The sequence below is a fragment of the Trachypithecus francoisi genome, unplaced genomic scaffold (assembly GCF_009764315.1).
Source record: "Trachypithecus francoisi isolate TF-2019V2 unplaced genomic scaffold, Tfra_2.0 Lachesis_group9, whole genome shotgun sequence".
Taxonomy (NCBI): domain Eukaryota; kingdom Metazoa; phylum Chordata; class Mammalia; order Primates; family Cercopithecidae; genus Trachypithecus; species Trachypithecus francoisi.
Window position 1 is genome coordinate 56,286,277 of NW_022681474.1, and position 19,190 is coordinate 56,305,466.

At 48.4% G+C, this 19,190-nt stretch overlaps 1 protein-coding gene and 1 long non-coding RNA gene across 4 annotated transcripts in view; one reads left to right on the top strand and one right to left on the bottom strand.

Moving 5' to 3' along the window:
• Positions 1 to 6,944, bottom strand: part of RASSF4 (Ras association domain family member 4) — a 35,408-nt gene extending 28,464 nt beyond the window's left edge. The window contains exon 1 of one of the 2 annotated variants that reach the window (XM_033209491.1): positions 6,822 to 6,944. The gene's annotated coding sequence lies outside the window, so the exon portion shown is untranslated. Of the gene's footprint in view, positions 1 to 6,594; positions 6,800 to 6,821 lie in introns of those variants that run through there. The other variant, XM_033209492.1, reaches the window with a different exon arrangement.
• A 2,710-nt stretch (positions 6,945 to 9,654) lies between these two features.
• The window catches only part of LOC117082634, a 31,641-nt gene continuing 22,105 nt past the window's right edge, over positions 9,655 to 19,190 (top strand). For both annotated transcript variants that reach the window (XR_004436715.1, XR_004436714.1), the window contains exons 1-2: positions 9,655 to 9,932; positions 14,788 to 14,839. This is a non-coding gene — a long non-coding RNA (uncharacterized LOC117082634). The remainder of the gene's footprint in view (positions 9,933 to 14,787; positions 14,840 to 19,190) is intronic.

Here is a 19,190-nt window from a genome sequence, read left to right on the forward strand (position 1 = left end):
ACAGTGAGGCTCCAGTTTGTGACTTCTGATTCATGACACGGCATGATTTACATTTACTTCTAGTCTCCTATAGCGTGTAGGGAAGAAGTTCATTTTGCCATACGTAGTAGGAATACTTAGAAGTGTAATTTCCCGTAAGTCAGGCAGTGGTTACTTAGCATAGAAGATGCTTCCTAAAGAGCTCTGGGGTGCTTAGTTGCATGCCTTCTCCTCTCTGGGCCTTAATTTTCCCATCTGTATAACAAGAATATTGACCTCCAATGGGATGGAAATTTTCTTAACTGTGGAACTCTTTGCTCAAATAGAAAATGTACGCAAAACAGATTAAAGGGGATTGCTGTGGTTAACAGTGAGACGGTGGCAGAGAGCCTCATCTCCTAGGACTCAGGGTAATACTACTTGAAAAGCATGGTTCTCCCTCACTGGCCTTCATGAGTGCTTTTCCCCTGCATGCCTACTTATTTATAGGACACAACCATGGTTGAGTGTCTCCAGCCATGATTGAATAGCATCAGCTGGGGGCGGCTGCTCAGAGGAGACAAACCAGGAGGAAAGTAAAGAAGAGTCCTAGACTGCAGATGGCAAAGTGAAGGGGTAAAGGGGAAGATGGGCTTGTAGGGTGAACAGCTGGGGCAGAGAATGGGGCATGGCATCCCAGAGGAGGGCAGGGGGGTCAGCAAACAAGGCTGAGGGAGGTGGCTCAGGGCCCACTGCAGCAAAGGGAGGCTCTTCCAGCTTTCTGGGCTGGGTCCTGAGCCTTACAGGGTAGGAACCTCGGCTCCACACAAAGACAGTCTCTCCTTTGAGAGAGGCACACATTTCTGTGTCCTCCAGCACTCATTAGCTCCATGGTCCTAAGCAAGGGAAGGAGATGAAAATATTTTATCCCCACCATACATTTCTTTGACATATTCTTAAACGGCTGCCACTTGCCCATCCTGAAAAAAGTGGCTGGCAGAGTGTCTTCAGTGGGAAAATTTGCATCTGCAGGGAATCTCCATTAATGTAACCAGGCCCCCTCCCCTTTCCAGGTCTTTCCCGACATCCAGGAGAGATTGAGAATCCACACCTTTAAAAGTCTCTCTGAGGGAGGCTTCATCTATATAACAAAGTCACTTTCACTAGCCAAGCCTCTCCTCCTCCCATAGCCTGTTTCACCAGAATCTAAGCCCCTATTCTTCCTGTAACCTCAAAATGGTATATAAGTCTCTGTAACTCACTGGGAAACTGGACCATCATTCTGAAGGCTCCCATGCATGCACCGTAAGTAAATGTGTATGCCTTTTCTCCTATTAATCAATTCACCTCATGTCTGATTTTTAGTGAAACTTTCAGGGGCCAAGAGCCTATGGCTCCCACAAAAGTCACTTGGTCTCTCTGGTTCTCACACCCAACACCGCAAGAAGACCTGTTTTCCCTGAGCTCCAGGATCACTCACAGAATTCCACTGCAGAACTCAACACTGAGCTTGCGCCCTATCCCCTTAACCAGACTTTCATTCATTTTGATGAATTTCATTCATTTTGACATCACTGGGCGAGTCCTACAGGAAGCTGCATGAGTATATAAGGGGTGTCCAAAAGACAGCTGTGGCAGGAGCGAGCTGCAAGGGGGAACACACACACACACAAAACAGGAGAGGAAAGGGAGCCATGTCTCTATTTGGAACATTTTCCTAGAACAGCCTTTTGCATTGAATCTCCAAGTGCACTAGGTGGGGCCTTTGAGAATCTCTGCCAGCGTATTTTCCAGTCTTATAAACAGCACAACCTTATCTTGAAACTAGATCCTAGGTAGAAGCCTAATGCACAAATGGATTAAAGCGAGGCTGCATGCAGCAGGAGTCAGGAGAGGATGGGCTGGGGCTGGCCTGTCACCCAGGCTCAGGCTCAAAACCACAGAGTGACAGATGCAGTTGGACAGGCCAGGTCGGCCAGCGGGCCCTCCCCTCCCCCCAGCCGTGCCATTCTGCTGGGAAAGTTCAGCGTTCTTTGTCTGGGCCTGCTCCCCTTCCCCAGGTCCCAGGACACAGCTCAGGCCTCCACGCCTGTTTCCCAGGCTGGAGGACACTCGTCCCCAATCAGAGTGATCAACTGCAGCCAGGGATCTCTGTAACCCAGAGGAGGCCCCCTGGGCGGCATGCCAGCCATGGCTACCTGTCCCAGTGAACAAGCAGTGAGTTGTTCTTCCTTTCCACTTCAGCAGCTGTTCTGCCAGCCGTGCAGACAGACAGCCTGCTGTCACTACTGAGGGACAAAGGCCGCCGAGGACTTTACAGCTGCTAGGCATGGGCCGTCTTTCCTTTTTTGTGTTTGTGGGGACAGTTATTACAGAAGAAGATGACTGTGATTCTTCCAGTCACTCCCGGGGCCCAATTCCTACAGGCCAGTGGCAAAAGGAACAGAAGATGCCGAGTGAAGTGAGGCTTTCGTGACACGAAATTGAGTCCACTTGAAAGCCTTTTATTTTAAGACTGTGCTGCCTGCTTTTCCGTCTGACAATGACCCTTCTTACATAAAACATGGCCAACACAGATGTGGTGTCCTTGCTTGGCAAAAGGGAAAATGTACGGGCATCCAAATTAAAATGTTCTAAGCATGTCTGTGAAGGCTGAGAGCTTGGTTACCTCTGTTTTAACATTTCCTGAAATTGTGATTTTTATTTGCTTATTTCAGCATGATTTAAATCAAATAGGTTATATAGAAAGTGACTTGGAAAGCAAAAGAAAGGAGGACAAGGGTGTGGGGCACAGCTGGGGGCCTGAGCTGCTCCTGCTGGAGGAGGACAGCAAGTGCAGGCCACAGAGCAGGTGCAGGCCATGCTGCCGGCATTCCGGGGAGACTAAGTTCCTGGCTGCAGTCCATGGCTACCACATTCAAATGCCAGCCACAATGGCAACAGGGCACAGAGGACAATGAACCTTTAAAAGGCCCCTCCCAGCACCTGTTAGCCAGCAAATGACAAGAGCCTGGCCGGGGAAGAAGTTGCAGTGTCTGCCAGCACCAGGTGCCTCTGAGGGGGTACCCTCAGCCAAGCATTTTTGTGGCGAGAGCCGGCTGTCTGGTTGTAGATGGCAGGCAGTGCCTCAGCAGCTGCCGCTCCCACCTCCTTCCACACTGCTATCCCCTCCTGCTGCCTAGTTCCAATTACCAGACCCCTCCTCTCCACTCCCACCACCATCCCTCTGACTCAATTCACTCCTCCCTGCCCCGGAAGATTCTGCACTGTCCGGGTAGAGACGGTGGAGACCAGGAGAGTCCAGAAGAGGCGGGCACAGAGCTCCCCTCCACCTCCGCTCCCGACTTGCCCTGGGCTGACCACACAGGCCTGGTTCATCTTTACTCCCCGCTGTGGTCCTGGACTCTCACTGACAGGTCTCTCTGAGTCCAGTCCAGCATCCAGGCCTCCCTGATACAGTTCCCCTTCCTCTGAGAACCTGGCCCTGAGCACCCATGTAGATCACAGACCAGCCTTCCCAGTGGGCAAGACTTCTGGCTTCTGCCCTTGTTTCAAGGCAAAGCAATTTGGGACAAGAAAACCATTTCCAGTTCTCCTGCTCCCCCTTACACCTTAAACATACAATCCCTGGCCCTGGAACCCCCTGAACCACTCCTCAACTTCCCCACCAACCAGGCTCACCTCCTGCCTATGGAAGAGAAGATCTGGCCGAGTGCAGTGGCTCACGCCTGTAATCCCACCACTTTGGGAGGCCGAGGCGGGTGGATCACCTGAGGTTGGGAGTTCGAGACCAGCCTGACCAACATGGAGAAACCCCGTCTCTACTAAAAATACAAAAAATTAGCCGGGCGTGGTGGCACATGCCTGTAATCCCAGCTACTATGGAGCCTGAGGCAGGATAATCGCTTGAATCTGGAAGGCAGAGGTTGTGGTGAGCCGAGATCATGCCATTGCACTCCAACCTGGGCAACAAGAGTGGAAAAAAGAAAAGAAAAAAAGAGAGAGAGAGAGGATCCACAGGAACAAAGATCTTCTTAGCTATGGTTTTCGGGCCAAACAGGTGCCCAAAATGGGCACTGGCCAATATCCCGATTGCCTGGGGCTGGGAGTGCAATGCAGAGGGGCAGACCCCTCTGGGTGCCTGCTGCTGCAGGGCTGCTCTGGAGGTTCTCTACGGCTGCCCTCATCTATGCTGTCCACTACCCCAGGCCTATGTGCCACATGCCACTGCTGGAGACACAAGGGCCCTGTGAGACACAAGGGGCTCAGAATCTTTTGGGTCATAGAGTCCTTTGGAGTCTCTTGAAAGCTTAGTGCACTCTCCCCAGAAAATGCATGTATGTGCATGTTGCTGCAATCTGCATGCACATGCACACACACACATACAATTTGCATACTACTGCAGGGGGATGAGACAGTTCTTGTCCACGTGCTCCCAGATCCCCAGATCCCAGGTTTAGAGTCTCTGCTGAAACCTGTCACAGCAAGAAAGAGGAGGCAAAGGAACATCGTAGAGCCTTGCATGTGAATTTTGCTGTGGCATTAACTTGGCCTGTGATCCTAGCGTGTTGTGCCATCTCTTGGGCCTCAGTTTAGCCAGAGCTGTTGTGGCAGCTGATATAGAGTCTTCAGGGCTCTTCCCAGCTCTGCAGTTATGGGGCTCCATGACATCCCACCCCTGCTTCCCAAGGTCAGGCAGGGCAAAGGGAGTGGGTTCTGGGCCTCTTCCTCCACAGTATATCCTAGGGAAGAAGGTGGGATAGCCAGAAAAGGAGACCCTGGGAACAAGTTTCTCTTTAACAAAAATAAAAAAACTGTAGAAGCTTTAGGAAGTGCAGCCACTTTCTATTTGATTTTCTTTATTTTAAAACAGTTTCCCCAAAGGTCCTCTGAGAGAGAATAACCACCTGGCCTTTGCAAGGCTCTGGGTTGAAAGCTCTGCTCTGTGACTGCCTGGCTTTGTGACCTTAGGCAAGTCCAGTTCCCTCTCTGAACCTTGGGCACCTCATCAATTAAATAACTATAACTATCGATGACTTCTGTGAAGACGAATGAGGAGACCTATAAGATGGGCCTTGTGTGGGGCTCTCCCATAATGAAAAGAGGCTCCCATTACTGTTCTTACTGACACTGGGAGTCAGGGACTCTGGAGAGACAGTGGGGCCCCAGACATGGGAATGTGAGGCCTCCCTGCAGGAGTGGCCATGAGTGAGGAGAGAGTCTGAGTTGACCACTGAAACCAGGCCCCAGACCCCAGGGGCCCAGGGCAGAGGGCTTTCTGGTAGTCCTCCTAGTTAGGGTCTCCCCTTTGAGGCTTTGCACTTCCAGAATCTGAACTCTGACACACACCCAAGTTTCGTTCATGTTCTTTGTTATCTGTCATAGTCCACTTGGTCCTGACCCGGGGGACCCTGGACATTGATTCTGTTCTCGACCTCCAGGCCACCCACTGGAGCTTCATGTTGGAAATACAGCCCCATCTCCTGAGTTTCAGATAAGACACTTTAATCTGTGGCATCAACATTTTTATTGTCAAATCACCAGCACTACACATAGAAAGAATTATGGCTAGAACTAACGACAACAGCCTTCACATACACTGACAAAGTGCTGAAACAGCGCATGACAATTTCCGGGAGCATTTTTTTAAACCTAAGTTTAATGAGTTTCATCTCTTCTCTTCTCTCCTTTCCTCTTTCTCCTCTGACCCTCTCCCTCCCTGTCTTCTCCCCTAACCTGCTGTCCTGGCAGCAGCAGCTAAGGAACCACACAGAGGAACAGAAGGCAGGAAGGTCTACATTTACCTGTTACTTCACCAATTCATTTCTAACTTTTTTTTAAAAAAATGGTTTTTGGCAACAAATCCTGATTGACACCTTAGTACTGTAGGCAGTTAAACTACAGCAAAGCCAGCGAGGGGCTCTTCTGTGAGTGCACAGCATAGCTTTGTAGTCTAACCTGCTTGGGTTCAAATTTCAGAAGCCCAGCCCTTATTTGCTGTGCGACCTTATTTAATTCCTCTGTGAAATGGGGCTCCTAAAGCTCTCCTTACTGTGTTTTAAGAAAGTGCTGGCCCTGGCCTGGGCACTGACTCTGGTGTGAGATGAGGCCTCCCTCCCTCCGCTGTGCCAGGTTAATGAAAACACTGAGGCATCTTTTGGAAGTGGGAAGTGCAGGACGGGTCCGGAGTCAGGAGCCCAGAAGAGCAGGGCAGCAGGCAGGCTGAGCTTGGGAGACTAGGGGTGAAGAATAAGAGACCCAGCGGCACAGCAAGCCCTGGGTTCCAATCTTGGCTACATCACCAACTCACCCGGTAAAGGTGGACAATTTTGTAGCTCTTTAAGCCTCAGTTTTCTCATCTGAAAATAGGATAACGAAAGTAGGACTCTCACTTGCTGTGAGGAGTAAGAGGCATATCGTGTTAAAGCACTTGGCCCAGAGCAAGGCAAGCCCTCTACAGACAGCGATTGTGAGACAGACCCCTGCTGCTATTATCTAGGCGTTCGATTTCCATCAGTGAAATCGGAGTTGTGCCAGAGGCCTCTAGGCTGTCTCCCCAACTCTAGGATCAGTACTTCTAGGAAACTAGCTAAGGACAAGGTGAGCAAAAAAGGTGTAGCCAGTGACCGCACTCACCTGTCGTGCTCAGGTTGTAGCCCCTAAAGTGCTTAACAGAGGTGCCAGGCGCAGTGCCCACTCTCAGCAATGAGCCCGAGGCCCGCAATGGGCCAGGCTGGCAGGGGGAGGGACCCTGTGCGCTGCGGTCGAAGGGCACAAGTGCCCAGGCTTCAGCGTCCCTGCCTGGTGGCAGTCCTGGGTCGGAGGGGATGGCCCAAGCACTCTCCTACTCGTTCGTCACTCACCGTTCAGTCATCGCGCAGTCCAGAAGCCACTGCATGTGTCGTGCCGTCGCTTGCACCGGAGCTGCCCCCGCAGCGCCTGCCGACCCCCGGCTTCAGCTCCTCGGGACCAGGCCCGCCCAGCACCCCGCCCCACGCCCCTCGCCCCGCCCCGCTCTTGCCCTGCACTGCCAATGGTGCCGCCCCGCCTCTTGTCCTGCACGGCCAATGGTGCCGCCCCGGCTTCTCCGTCCCGCCCCGGGCACGCCCCTCGCTTCGCACCGGCCAATGGCACCGCCCCGTACGCCACGCCTCGCACCGCCCCGGGAACACCCGTAGGGTCTGGGAGTCGTGCGGTGCCGGAGGGTCTGCGGGGAAGGTTAGGGGCTTGTGACCTGCCAGGTGTCCCCAGGCCATTGCTCAGCGCGCGGCGCGTTCCTGAGTTCCCGAGGGCGCCCCGGGACGCGCAAGAGAAAGCAGTCCGACTCAGCCCCGAGGGGTTCGGTGTGCGGGCGGCGGCCAGGGACTTTGCGGGGTAACGCGGACTCCTGGACTTCCAACAAAGGCCGCTGCGCAGGCGCTGCAATCACTGCAGTCACTTGTCTGCATGCCTGGTGGGGCTTGGGGTCTGGGGAGGCTTATTAGTAAAGCCCGGAGCATTTGCTATTTATTGCTCTAGGGGCACCTTTGTACAGCCTGGCTGTTTGCTTGGCATGGCCTCTTAGAACTTCTTATGGTTTAAGAAATCCGATCTGGTGAATAAGAAGAAGTTAGTTTTTCTCTCCCAGTCACTGCCTCCTGGACGGAGGTTTGCCAGCAGAGAGGACAGAAAACCACAGGCCATTTGGGGAACTGGAAACAGTTCAGTGTTTCTGGGGCGTGGGGGTGGCAAGGCGGGGCATGGGGTTGATGGAAAACATTTGTAATTTCTGCTTTATCTCACCATTCCCAGCTCTGACCCCTGGACCTGTTCTCTCCCACCCCTAACATAAATCATTTCAGTTTCATTCAACATGCGTTTCCTAATATCTTTAGGGTTTCATGGCCATTTTAGAATCTGATATATATCTTCTAGAAAACGCAGGTGGCCACATGCACCAAAGTCAGCCTGGAATTTGAGTCTCATGGGTCCCTGAACCCCGACTTAGAGGGGCTTTGCTAATGCTTGCATGGCTGCTGTATGACTTATGTGGCAACCCCCACCTGCAAAAAGTGACAGGACTGAAGATACCCAGTTCAGGGGCCCTCCCATTTCTGCGTTTGCTTGAATTTTTGGAGAATGGCCCATCCTTTGACAGCTCTGAGGGTCCCTGTGGTTGATGACTTGTCATGACACATTTGCTGTTCCACAACCCTCATCAAAGCTGAGACAAATAATTGGGTGCTTCCAAAGGTTTTTTAAAACAGTGGGTAAAATTCAATATAGCTGTCAACCTCTGAGCATGAGATCCTAAGAATTTAATCACTCCTGATAGGAGAAATAAAACATAGCACAGGGTGATATAACAGTTTCCTTGGGCTCTCCGGAGCTCGAGTGTGAATCATTCTCTCTGACTTAGTTAATGCTGTTCACAGGGCCATGACTGGCTCTGAGTGAGGACTGGGTTTGGGACAGCAAGCCCATGTGTCCTGTGCACCTATTGTGGCTCAGACACTATGCTAGTGCTTTACACTGGGGATCCCATGCAATTCCCTCAGCACTCCTGGGCAGTTGGTATTACTCCTTGCATTTCTTTAAAGTTCCATTTTTATTTTAGATTTAGGAGATACATGTGCAGGTTTGTTACAATTGTATATTGTGTGGTACTGTGGTTTGGGCTTCTATTGATCCTGTCACCCAAATAGTGAGTGTAGTACCCAGTAGGAAGTTTTTCACCCCTTGCCCCGTTGTCTCCCTTCTACTTTTGGAGTCCCCAGTGTCTATTGTTTTTATCTTTATGTCTCGGTGAACCCGATATTTAGCTCTTGCTTGTAAGTGAGAACATGTGGTGTTTGATTTTCTATTTCTGTGTTAGTTCGCTTAGGATAATGGTGTCCAGCTGCATCCATGCTGCAGCAAAGGACACATTGTTATTTTCTTTTATGGCTACGAGTGCTAGAATTTTACATCAGACACAAGTGTCCATTGTCAGCATCCTCAGTTCCCTCAGAAGGAGGGTTCACCTTTTCTTTCAGGGTTCAATAGAACTGGGTGTGTTCTCCAGCTCACTTATGGTGGAGGCTGCTGATCCTGTCAGTTGCCAGCCGATATCCACTTCCTTCTTTGCAAAAAAGAAAGAGAGATAGGAAAGAAGGAAAAGGAAAGGAAGGAAGGAAGGAAGGAAGGAAGGAAGGAAGGAGGGAGGGAGGGAGGGATGGAGGGAGGGAAAGAGGGAGGAGGGAGGGAGGGAGGAAGAAAGGAAGGAAGGAGGGAGGGAGGAAAGAGGGAAAGGGGAAGAGAGGAAAGACAGAAGGAGGGAGGGAGGGAAAGAGGGAGGGAAAGGAGAGAGAAAAACCAACTTGTCTGTAGCAGCAACATGCCAGCCCCTAGTTATGGCTCATGCCCACTTGTATTTTTCATACTCTACTTACAACCCAACAGTGGGTCATGAAATTAACTTAGTTGATGATGTGACTAGTACTTAAACAAATGCAAGGGAAAATATCAGTGTACAGCACAAACAGTAAATATAAGTTGTGTTTTGTGGAACTTTTTGTTTGCTTTCTTACTGTGGGTTACAGTTAAAAAAAAAAAAAAAACAGCTGTCTAAGTCTTGACAATCCTTTTCATAGTTTTTTTCAGTGAAGCTAGAGGTGACCATGAGACCTACTTCTGGACACAGAGACAGGGGAAAGTGTGCTGGGGGAGGAGAGATCTGAGGGATGATGAAGATAACTTTTGCTTTCCTGGTAGAAATAACAGATGTCTCTCCTGCCTGCCTATCTCAAATGAGTACATGATGTGTAATATCTGGAGCATTGGCAGCCACGTTGAGATCATAATGCAACATGTCCACATGCTGAGGCTGGCAGAGCATAAAGATCAAAGGTGTCCGGATCCTTCTTAACATCATGGAGCTTCTGTACATCCCTGCACTGCCTACTCCAGACTCCCTACCATGGAGAAAAATTAGCGCCTATTTCTTCAAGGCAGAGGTTGGTAAACCTTTTCTGTACAGTGCTGGATAGTAAATATTTTAGACTCTGTGGGCTAAATGGTCCATGTCACAACTACTCACCACTATTGGGGTAGTTTGAAAGTAGCCATAGACAATATGCAAACCAAAGGACATGGTTGTGGTTCTCATAAAACTATTCTAAAAAATGGATGGCAGGGCTATATATAGTGTGCCAACCCCTTTCTTAGATGATCTTGTTCCCTAATTGTCTCTCTGACCTCATCTCCTCCTACTGCCTCTTCTTCTTCCTGCTCTGATCACACTGTTTCTCCCAGACACCCAGCCTGTTCCTGTCAGGGTCATGCCTTCCCATGGAGGACTCTTTCCCCAGATGTCCGCATGCTCCCTCCTTCCCCTCCTTCCCCTCCTTCAGGTCTTTAATCACAAATCACCTCCTTTTTAAGGCCTTCCCTGGGCCCTCTGTAAAATGCCCCTCCCTGACCCACACATACCACTCTGGCGTGCTGTATATTCCAGCTCTTTATCATGAGCTCCTAGAGGAAGGGACACTATGCTTCCTTAAACGCTGATTCTGTCTGAATTGTCACAGTGTTTAATCAATATTTGATATATGATTGATTTTTTTTTTCTTTTTGCCAGATTCAGGTAAGAAAACAGACTCAGGGAGGCCGAGATCCCCCTCCAAATGACACGTACAGATAGCGGTAGAGTCCAGGTTTGTGCCTGGTGGCCCCATGTGGTGGTGTCTGTACCACCCAGGAGTGAGGGAAAAACAACATCTACCTGTAATGGAACATACTGGGTCTCAGGGGAGCCAAGGTCACACGGAAGTTCCTGCAAGACTTCTTGCTCCAGGGCGCCACCCAGTAAAGGAGGCCTTTGGGAGTCCATTAAGTGAGCAGGGCGTCCTGTTTATCGTGGGCAATTGCATTCTTTTTGGCCTTCCTACTTCAGAAAGACTTAGGAAATGCTGTTATTCTGCAAACAGTTCGGACTGGGTTGTAAGATCCATAAAAAGACAAATGGAAACACTCACGAGCCAATGTTTTTATGAAAGAGCCACAAAGGGCAAATTTAGGTTTGATTTGCAAGTAGAGAAGCTCATAAGAACCTAAAAGCCTGATAAAGCCTACCGGGCCCGTCTGTCAGAAAGGCTGCTCTGTGTGGTTTTGGCTTGAGGCATCTTGGCACCAGGGCTCAGCTTCCAAAAGACCGAAAAATTACCTTCTTCCCTTTGGTGCTCCCAGGGTGAAAAGGCTGGGTACAATCACGTGTTGTTGAGATGTAATTTAGGTTTTTGAGGCCTGAAAAATAGGTTTATATATCTTGATGTAAATGATATTAATAATGAGAACCAGTTTCAAGCCATTCTCTTTAAGACAGTAAATGGGATTTTGAATTAATTTCTAATCGATCTGATTGATTCCTTAAGGTCTTTTATGGATGACTTTATGTGATTTTTTTCCACTTCATTGTATCCAACATTACATTAAAAACAAATGACTTCTACCTTTCTTTTCTTCCTTCCTTCCTTCCTCCTTCCTTCCTTCCTTCCTTCCTTCCTTCCTTCCTTCTTTCCTTCCCTCCCTCCTTCATTCCTTCTTTCCTTCCTTCCTCTTTCTTTCCTTCTTCTTTCTTTCCTTCTCTCTTTCTTTCTTTCTCTTTCTCTCTACCTCTCTTTCTCTTTCTCTCTCTCCTTCCTTCCTTCCTCCTTCTTTCTATTTTCCTTTCCTTTCCTTTCCTTTCCTCTCCTTTCTTTCTCTCTCTCTCTCTCTCTCTTCTTCTTTTTTGGCAGATCTTGCTTGCTCTGTCCCCTAGGCTGGAGTGCAGTGACAATCATAGCTCACTGCAACCTTGACCTCCTATGCTCCAGCTATCCTCCCATCTTAGCCTCCTGAGTAGCTGGAGAGCTTTGTCACTACACCCAGCTAATTTTTAAGTTTTTTTTTATAGAGATGGGGTCTCTCCATGTTGCCCAGCTGGTCTCTAACTCCTGGACTCAAATGATCCTCCTGCCTCGGCCTCCCAAAGTGCTGGGAATTCAGGCATGAGCCATGATGCCCCACCACAAATGACCTTTTCAATCAATTTTTCAAAAAGTCTGTGTGATTCCAAATGTGTATTCTTTAGAAAACAGTTGATGTTTGTGTGTGCTTGGCAGGAAGAGACCATGTACAGAACGTTTCTTGCTCTGTTTGCTTTGGTGAAATCCTTGAGCAATGAGGCCATCCCATTGCATGATCTTAATATACAGAAGACTTTGTATTTACCATCAATTTTCAGGTGAATTCTCAAAAAATCTGCATACCACTTATCTTTTCTTTCTACATGAAATAGTTTTGATTAACTCCATTTGTTAGCATATAAATAATAACTTTAGATAAATATATTTTACTCTTCAACCCATACCAGAGGCAGACTAGAAATAATTTATTCTCCAAGTGCACATAAAATTTAATGATATATGCTGCATAAGTGCGTCCTTGTTAAACACACACACACACAAATGCAAGATTTTATGTATTATTTTTCCATTATGATTATGCTTTAGAAAACCCTTTGCATCCTACCCTGCAGAACTAATAAGTGTGTGAGCACAGGGTTTCTTAGGAGGGAGGGAGCTTATTTTAAAAGATAATATCCTTAAAAATTGCTGCTGAAACTTCCTTTTGGGGAAAAAATAAGTGCTTGGCTCAATCACTTTCTCTACTTGGTCTCTGAGAAAAGGGTGAGCTATCTGACCCATGTCTACTCCAAATACATCTATGAGGACAAGGATGGTCTGAAAGCCCACATGCAGAGAACATAACTAGGCCTGGTTTTTTGATGAGCCAATAGCTTTTTCCCTTTTTCCTCACCTCCCTATCTTCCGGCTACTGGAAATATCTATCTATCTATTATCTATCTATCTATCTATCTAGATATAGATATAGATTTATCCAACAGAACAAGCTGGAAGGCTGGAGAAGGACATCTCTCCACCTTCCTAGGCTGCCCCTGCCTCCCCAGGACTGTGTCACCTCCCCACCCATCCACACTTCACCACCCTCCAACATTGCCTTGGGCTGTTCTCCTGTGGGGCCCAGACAGTGTGGGGCTGCTGGTAAGTTGATTGTTATTAATGGACGTTGTAACTGCTGTGAGTTGATAACATCTTAAAAAAAGACAAAAATAATTACGGTGATGCAAGACTCCTGAACAAACTGCATTTTCAATATAACTCTAATTTTAACAACATCAGAAAGCGACTTTATGTTGTTCAATATTTTGATCATTTAACAAACAGCAGCATTGTGAAAGGAAAGTAGGCACAAAACAGTTCAGTGTAGGAGGTTTACAGACGGACAGCGCTTCTCAAAGGAGAATGTCTTAAAAATGAATTTTCCTCCACAAAGAGCCCGATGTTGCAGCTTGGGCTCCAGAATTCCTATGAATAGTGAGATATGACTGAGATGCAAGGCTGTGAACTAGTAAGTGATCAGGACCTTCCCTCAAGCCAGGATGTGAAACAGCCAAAGGAAGTGGAGACCTCCCAGATGGAAAAGGAAAGGAACCTTGAGAGGGCACAGCACAGATGCACAAACAAGGGCGATCTGTCCAGCTCCGGGACTGCACGTTTTAAAACACACCATCCTCAGGGCATTCTGGGAAAATCCACCAGCCAGACAGTGTGGCTGCTCCCATGTCCTGGAGGGAAGCTCTGTCCTCTCTATCTCTTTCAAGTATGCAGCTTCCAAGGAATGTAAAACATTCCCCAAGGGGGAAGGGCCAAGCTGGCCCACAGCTAGCAGACTTGACCTGTTAACCCTGTGTTCAGTTGAGTTGACCTCACCTCCCAGCCTGCCATCAAAGCCACCTCTGTTAAGCCTCCCATTTGATGGGGGCTGCCCATGCCCAAGCTGCCTTCCCAGTCTTCCTAACTGTGAACTAAGGACTAGTGTTTAAGAAAGGATAGAGCCATGTAATTGCAAATTGTCTTAAGTTTTGTCTCCTTTGGAGATCATCTCTGGCTTTTCACCTTGAAAACTAATGCTCTCAAAATAATGAATAAGCTGTCGACCTTACAGCTGAGACAGAATTAGAATGATTAGTGGATTAATCAGGGTTATTCCAGAGAAACAGTATATGTGTTTATATATATATCTCCCATTGAGTTCAAGAAAGAGATGGGTGTAGCTAGCTAGGTAGCTCACTATATAGCTAGATAGATAGATTATAAGGAATATTTGGCTGGTGTAATTGTGGGGATGCCAAGTTCAGAATCTGCTGGGCTGATCCCAGCAGGCTAGAGATTTAGGTTAGTTGATATTGCAGTGTTGAGTCTGAAATCTGCAGGCCAGCAAGGTGGAAACTGAATCAGGGTTTCCATATTGCAATCTTGAGGCACAATCACTTCTTTTTCAGGCACTTCAATCTTGGCTCTTAAAGCCTTTAGTTGATTGGATGAAGCCCACCCACATTACGAAGGGAAGTCTTCATTACTCAAAGTCTGCTGATTTATATGTATGTGTCATCTGAAAAAAATACTTTCACAGTGACATCGAGACTGGTGTTTGATCAAACACACAATAGGCTAACCAAGTGGACACCTAGAATTAACCATCACAACCAGTAAGCGTGGAGAGTTTGACCCACAGCTCATACTGATGTTTTATCAGGAGAGACTGTGGCAGAACATGGCCTGATGCCAGGGCATTCCGAGGCTCCTTAGCATGTAATGGTGCCTCTTTTTCCTGGGATTTCATCTACCTGTGCAACCTGTGGCAATTTTTGAGAAATTTTTGCTACTCCATTGGTCTAATGAATCAAACTTAGGGATTGGCAAGCATCTTCGGTAAAGGGCCAGATAATGAATATTTTCTTATTTGCAGGTCGCACTATCTCTCTTGCAACTGCTCAAGCAAAAGCAACCGTAGGAAATATGTAAGTGAATGAGTGTGGCTGTGTTCTAATAAAACCTTATTTACAAAAATAAGCAGAGGGTCCCATTTGGGCCACAGGTGAAGAAGAGTTTGTATGACATCTCCCTTTGGCAGGGATCTTTTCTCCCTGCCAAACATGGTGAAGGGGATGGATAAGTGACACCATGGACTGGGATACTTTTAGTTGTGAGGAATAAAAAACCCAAACAATGGGGATTTTATGCCCTCACATAATAAAAATCCCCAGCAATGGGTAGCTCCAGACTTAGTTTATTCAATGTCTCAAAGTCATCTCGAAGGACCCAAGTTCTTTCCATCTTTGCTCATTGCCATCTTCAGCATATTGGTTTAATTCTCCTTGATATTTGCAAATGATTTCTGTGCTTTCCTTCAAACACGCACACATTCAGGGGAAGAAGAGGAAGAGTGTGTTCCAGTGAGGCTCCTTTTATTTTTTTATTTTTTGAGACATGGTCTCGCTCTGTTGCCCAGGCTGGAGTGAGTGGTACGATCACAACTCACTGCAGCCTTGACCTCCCAGGATCAGGTGATCCTCCCACCTCAGCTTCCTAAGTAGCTGGGATCACAGGTACACACCACCACATCTGGCTAATTTTTTGTAGAAATGGGGTCTCACTTTGTTGTCCAGGCTGGTTTCAAACTCCTGGGCTCAAGCAATCCTCCTGACTTGACCTCCCAAAGTGCTGGGTTTACAGGTGTGAGCCACGGTGCCCCACCTGGGGATCCTTTTAGTACTGAGGGAAGGAAACCTTTCCCAGAAGCTTCCCAGTCACCTTCCCTTTCTTCCCATTGGCCAGGGCTAGGGTGCAGGCACCTTGGGGAGCGTAGACCACTGTGACTGACCCAGTGCAGGACGTAGCTGGCCAAGAGGAGGAAGGTACATGAGCCAGGACAATTCAAGCTCCATCAGAAAGCAGGGGGTCAATAGTGTCCCCTGGAAGAAGCCCTACAATGCCTGCCACAACTCTGCAGAGTCCCAGCAGCTGAGGGGGTCTATTCCAGGGGCAAGATCACGGCCTGCAATGTGTGAGCTAGGTCTCAAGAGGGAGAGAGGGAACAGGCTGGAGAGATGAAAGTCTGGGAGAGTAGCTCCTCTGGAGACCACCGTGCATGAGGAGTGAGGTTTGAGGCAGCTGGGAGAGGACCCAGAGATGGGGAGAGATAGAGGGAGTATGGCCAGGAGCACAGGGGGCCACTCAGGCTAGAGAAATGGGAACTGAAAATGCTCTTGTGAAAGGGAGAGCAGCAGCTGGGCCTGAGGCCAGAAAAGCCCCCACGGGCTGCTGGAGGTTTGGGGAGGTGGCAGTGAGCAGTGGGCTCAGGGCACAAGAGGCTTTTGGAGGCTGAGTGCTGGTGGACTCTGTTTGCCAGCCTTCTTTGTAAGTCCCAGGCATTGGAGCACAGCAAGCAAGAATAACAGGAGACCTGGGCCCTTAGAAGAAAACTGAGGAGCAGCCTGGATGTCCATGCTGTGTTCCTGAATATTAAGGTGACATTTTCTTGGCCACTTCTTACTTGCATGGTGTTGGGAGACCCCGCTGAGGCTAGGATTCTTGTTCTGGTCTTGGAGGTGGCAGGAATGGGGCCTGGTGGGAGAGCTTGGCACAGCTCCCAGGCTCTGCTGGGGCCCAGCTCCACTCAGGAACTATCAGCCACTCAGGGAAAACCCAAAGGGCACTAGGCCTCCAGCAGTGTGAGCAGCACAGTGTGGGCCATGCCAAGGGCAGGTAGAGCCCACTCCACCTGGCACTGTATGTCTGGGTGCAGGTTGCTTAGTGCTCATATTGGAAATGGCCTCTGAGTAAAGGTTGCACAAAGGCGAGAATGAAGTCAGCAGCAGTTACAACCAAAGTGGGGAGTGGCTCTGTTTGCCTTCTCCACCTGAGCTAGTGCTCCCCTTTCTTGTGCTTCCTTTATCCCCTGCATCAATCAGCCACTTTTTCCTCCTCTTCCTCTGCACTGCCACAGCCCACCCTGAACACTTAGCATCCCAGGTGACTTAGCTGGAGGGAACCTGCTATGGACTGAATTGTGTTCCCCAAATTCATATGTAGAAGCTCTAATCCCCAGTGTGTTGGTGTTAGGAGGTAGGGCCTTTGCAGGGTGATTGGATCATTTGCATGGAACTCTCCTGCATAGGATTAGTGCTTCTGTAAGCAGAGACACAAGAGATGTCTTCTTTCCCCCAAGTGAGACTATAGCAAACAGGCAGCTGTCCATGACCCAGGAAGCCAGCACTCCCTAGAACCTGACCACGCTGTCACCCTGATCTTGGACTTCTAGCCTCCCCTCCAGAACTGTGAGGAAGAAATGTTTGTTGTTTGAGCTACCTAGTGTATGGTATTTGTTTTTTTTTTTTTTTTTTTTTTTTTTTTTTTTTTTTTTGAGACGGAGTCTTGCTCTGCCGCCCAGGCTGGAATGCAGTGGCCGGCTCTCAGCTCACTGCAAGCTCCGCCTCCCGGGTTCACGCCATTCTCCTGTCTCAGCCTCCCGAGTAGCTGGGACTACAGGCGCCCGCCTCGTCGCCCGGCTAGTTTTTTGTATTTTTTAGTAGAGACGGGGTTTCACCATATTAGCCAGGATGGTCTCGATCTCCTGACCTCGTGATCCGCCCGTCTCGGCCTCCCAAAGTGCTGGGATTACAGGCTTGAGCCACCGCGCCCGGCCATGTATGGTATTTGTTATGGCAGCCCGAACTGAGTGAAACAGAACATTTGGGGTCACCTGGTCAAAACCCCCTTTGTTCAGATGATGAGAGGAGAGAGGCCCAGGTCATAGGGCAGGTTAGGTCTGTGGCCAGCCTCAGACTTTGGTTTCCTGACGGCATTAAGAATCTCTGCTCTGAGCCTGGAATGAATACAGGCTCTAACTGTTTTTAGCTGTGTGCAAATTACCATGCACTATGGTTTCCCATCTATGGAATGGAGCTTAAGAGACCTGGCCTCACAGGCTCTGGGGATTGGAGGAGATGGAGCAAGCAAAGCGCTGAATCCACTGAGGTCTCAGTGCTCTCTGGTTATCATCATTGTTGATACACCTGCTTGTCTTATATTCTTTGTACTGCACAAACACCTTCTTTGTTATATATGGAAAATAAATCCACCTGCTTCAGACTCTGATGGACTTGGCCATGCTTCGTTTGTCCCGAGATAGACAATGATGTGCATGATAAGATTCTAGCTCTGCTTCTGAAACTCAACTCAAATCTACCTTCCCAGACTTCCCTCTGCCTGACTTCCTCTCACATAGCACACTGTTTGTGATTTTACTGTAGTGTCATATCTGCCTCATGTCAGTCACACATTTGGCTTGTCTAGAGAGCACACAGCATGCCAGACTCACCCCTTCAGCCTAGCACCTTGTGTGATGCCTGGTCCACACAGTAGGTGCTTAATAAATGTTTGCTGAGTTAAACTGACTTTTGCCCTTAGCAACCTGTTCCTAAGTTTATGCTGGTGCTGCTGGTTTAAAAGAAAGGAACATGTTTCAATGTGGAAAGAGGAACTCAAGACTTAGGGCCTGAAATACCTCACCCAGTTTCCTGGAAGTTGGAAACTGAAGCTATAGTGGGCTGGTGGCACCCTCACCCCTGGTGGAGCATGTGCAGCCTCAGGTAGAAGCACCTATTTAGGGACAAATGAATAATCAAAGGCATGGCCCACTTGCTTTAGTCTTTATCTGCTCTTTAAAGGGAAATTTGATTTGAAACTCACAGAGGCTTGCATATCAGTGAGGTGGTAAACATCTCCTTAGATGGGCTCTTGCTGCTGCCCCAGTTATTCCCAGTACAACCTTCTCTGGTTCTGATGCTCCCCACTTCCTCCAGATCCCTGTCCTGAGACTATGCAAGCTTTCCAGAAGCTCATACTGTAAAAAGAATTGCACGGCATTTGTTTAGACTTAGTGCTGAATTTTCCTTGGACTTACTCTTAAGTTTGGGCAAATGCTCCCTGGTAATGTACACAGCTGGGCATCCCTGAGGCTTGGAGCTGGCAGGACCTTTTGGGATGGCCTCATCCCTTGGGTTGCGTGTGAGGAATGACCCAAGGCTCCAAATCCCAGTAGAGTCAAGTGGGACCATACTCCTGGACTCTTGACTTCCTGGATGCTACCATTCTTTCTATGCAGCTGTCTCACCCTTGTCATAATGGGAAACTCAGGGAATAACATTCCACTTAACTGCAACTTGGCTTCTCAAAATACCTCTTCTCTTCCGTGCAAAGATCGTGACTCAGTTCTTCCTTCTTCTCTGGACAATGACAAGACATTCAACCAGTCAAGCAAGTCCCATGGGAAATCCCCATTTTGGCCAACAGAGACAGTTCCTCTTT